This window comes from Odocoileus virginianus, unplaced genomic scaffold (genome assembly GCF_023699985.2).
Source record: "Odocoileus virginianus isolate 20LAN1187 ecotype Illinois unplaced genomic scaffold, Ovbor_1.2 Unplaced_Scaffold_32, whole genome shotgun sequence".
Classification (NCBI taxonomy): Eukaryota; Metazoa; Chordata; class Mammalia; order Artiodactyla; family Cervidae; genus Odocoileus; species Odocoileus virginianus.
Window position 1 is genome coordinate 165919 of NW_027224294.1, and position 3425 is coordinate 169343.

The following is a 3425-nucleotide window of genomic DNA, read 5'->3' on the forward strand; positions in this document are numbered from 1 at the left end:
ACAGATATGGAGGCTCAGAAGCCCAAGATTAATGTCCCAGCAGATTCCCAGAGCTGGGGAGGTCCCCTTCCTAGTTCATGTAGTGAAGTGAAGCGAAGTTGCTCAGTCGTGTCTGACTCTGCGAGTCCATGGATGGAGCAGCCTCCATCCATGGGATTTTCCAGGCAAGAGTACTGGAGTGGGTTGCCATTTCCTTCTCCAGAGGATCTTCCCAACCCAGGAATCAAACCCGGGTCTCCTGCATTGTAGGCAGACGCTTTACCATCTGAGCTACCAGGGAAGTTCATAGACTGCCCTTTTTTCCTATGTCCTCACATGGCAGAAGGGTCAAGTGAGGTCTCTGAAGTCTCTTTATAAGGACATAACTCCACTTGTCAGGGTACAACCTTCATTAGCTAACATTTCCTAAAGCTCCTCTCCAACTTCACCACATTAGAAAGGAACTTATTTATGATTTTGGAGAGGGACACACATTTTCAGTCTACAACAGTACCTGAAACTGGAGAAATAAATTACAGAACATCTGATAAACCCAAATGGTTGGTTTTATTTAGTGAATAGTATCATGTTTGAGAAGTCATTGAGATCATGTAAGAAATCTTCATGTTACAGTGATAAAAAATTGAGATAGGATGTTTTTCTCATACAATGTAATTTATTAAAAACACCCACCACCTCATAGCTGTACTCCCTCATGAATTCAGACTAAGTAAGGGAGGAAGAATAATAAGCTTATTTGACCACATGATTCTATCTAGGAGTGGATAATATTTTGCTTCAAAGTTCATTCAGAGAGGCAGAGAATTTTATAAAAGTGGATTTTGATAAATAAAGCAATATATACTGATGTCTTTATTATCTAATAATTTGTATTTTATTAATGAGCTATAATAATAGCATATGGTGTTAGCATTTTTAACATCTACATCACCCAAAATATCTTGTATCAAGTGCTATAGTTCATCTTTGAAGTTCATGGATTATGGTTTATGCAAAATTTACACATGAAAGTCAGAATCTGGCTCTCCATAAAAGCCTATGGAAAACTATAAGCAAAACAGGAGATGGAGATATTGAAAAATAGCAGAAGTATTATTAGATATTCTAAACTGGATGGTAATATAACTGGGTCATTTCTATGAAAATATAGTGCAAACAAATCTGTTCCACTTGAGATATTATGATTACCCAGTTGGGAGTATAAGTAAGATTTGGTTATTTATCTATATTTGCACTTTGTTCATTTGGATTATTTTTATAAATTTAGCCTCCTTATGCTTAAAATATACAACTCTGAAACATCATTCTCCTTTGATGTTAACATTTTAAGCAAATAAAAAAAATATATGCAAAATATCTTGCAGATAGAAAATACAATTTGTATCTCATATTAATATAGTTGGCTATGTGTAGAAAGGAGTCAAGGAAATTTTTATGCCATATATTTTATTTTTTTCCTGAAATCTGGAATGTGTTCTATCAAATATGAAAAAGATTATGGTATTTATTTATAGAAAAATCATGAGAAAATCAATAAGAAAAATAAAGTTAAAGTACTAACTATTGTTTATATTATCATATAGAAGATAAATCAATAGAATGAATAGTGATGTTTTATACTCCAAACTGTTTGTATTTTCTAAGAATCTCTGAAAATCTTAAAAATGCTATTTCAAAGTCAATATATACTTTGCTTGTAGACTTTTGGATAGCAGCCATCCTGACTGGCGTGTAATGGTACCTCATTGTGGTTGTGATTTGCATTTCTCTGATAATGAGTGATGTTGAGCATCTTTTCATGTGTTTTTTTGCCATCTGTATGTCTTCCTTGGAGAAATGTCTGTTTAGTTCTTTGGCCCATTTTTTAATTGGGTCATTTATTTTTCTGGAGTTGAGCTGGAGGAGTTGCTTGTATATTTTTGAGATTAATCCTTTGTCTGTTGCTTCATTTGCTATAATTTTCTCCCAATCTGAGGGCTGTCTTTTCACCTTGCTTACAGTTTCCTTTGCTGTGCAAAAGCTTTTAAGTTTCATTAGGTCCCATTTGTTTATTTTTGCTTTTGTTTCTAAAATTCTGGAATGTGGGTCATAGAGGATCCTGCTGTGATTTATGTCAGAGAGTGTTTTGCCTATGTTCTCCTCTAGGAGTTTTATAGTTTCTGGTCTTACATTTAGATCTTTATCCATTTTGAGTTTATTTTTGTGTATGGTGTTAGAAAGTGTTCTAGTTTCATTCTTTTACAAGTGGTTGACCAGTTTTCCCAGAACCACTTGTTAAAGAGGTTGTCTTTTTTCCATTGTATATCCTTGCCTCCTTTGTCGAAGATAAGGTGACCATAGGTTTGTGGATTTATCCCTGGGCTTTCTATTCTGTTCCATTGATCTATATTTCTGTCTTTATACCAGTACCATACTGTCTTGATGACTGTGGCTTTGTTGTATAGTCTGAAGTCAGGCAGATTGATTCCTCCAGTTCCATTCTTCTTTCTCTAGGTTACTTTGGCTATTCGAGGTTTTTTGTATTTCCATACAAATTGTGAAATTCTTTGTTCTAGTTCTGTGAAAAATACCGTTGGTAGTTTGATAGGGATTGCATTGAATCTATAGATTGCTTTGGGTAGTATAGCCATTTTGACAATATTGATTCTTCCAATACATGAACATGGTATATTTCTCCATCTGTTTGTGTCCTCTTTGATTGCTTTCATCAGTGTTTTATAGTTTTCTATGTATAGGTCTTTTGTTTCTTTAGGTAGATATACTCCTAAGTATTTTATTCTTTTTGTTGCAATGGTGAATGGTATCGTTTCCTTAATTTCTCTTTCTGTTTTCTCATTGTTAGTGTATAGGAATGCAAGAGATTTCTGTGTGTTAATTTTATATCCTGCAACTTTACAGGGTGTGGAGAAAAAGGAACCCTCTTACACTGTTGGTGGGAATGCAAATTAGTACAGCCACTATGGAAAACAGTGTGGAGATTCCTTAAAACCTGGAAATAGAACTGCCATATGACCCAGCAATACCACTTCTAGGCATACACACTGAGGAAACCAGATCTGAAAGAGACACGTGCACCCCAGTGTTCATCGCAGCACTGTTTATAATAGCCAGGACATGGAAGCAACCTAGATGCCCATCAGCGGACGAATGGATGAGGAAGCTGTGGTACATATACACCATGGAATATTACTCAGCCATTAAAAAGAATTCATTTGAATCAGTTCTAATGAGATGGATGAAACTGGAGTCCATTATACAGAGCGAAGTAAGCCAGAAAGATAAAGACCATTACAGTATACTAACACATATATATGGAATTTAGAAAGATGGTAATGATAACCCTATATGCAAAAAAAGAAAAAGAGACTCAGATGTATAGAACAGACTTGTGGACTCTGTGGGAGAAGGCGAGGGTGGGATGTTTC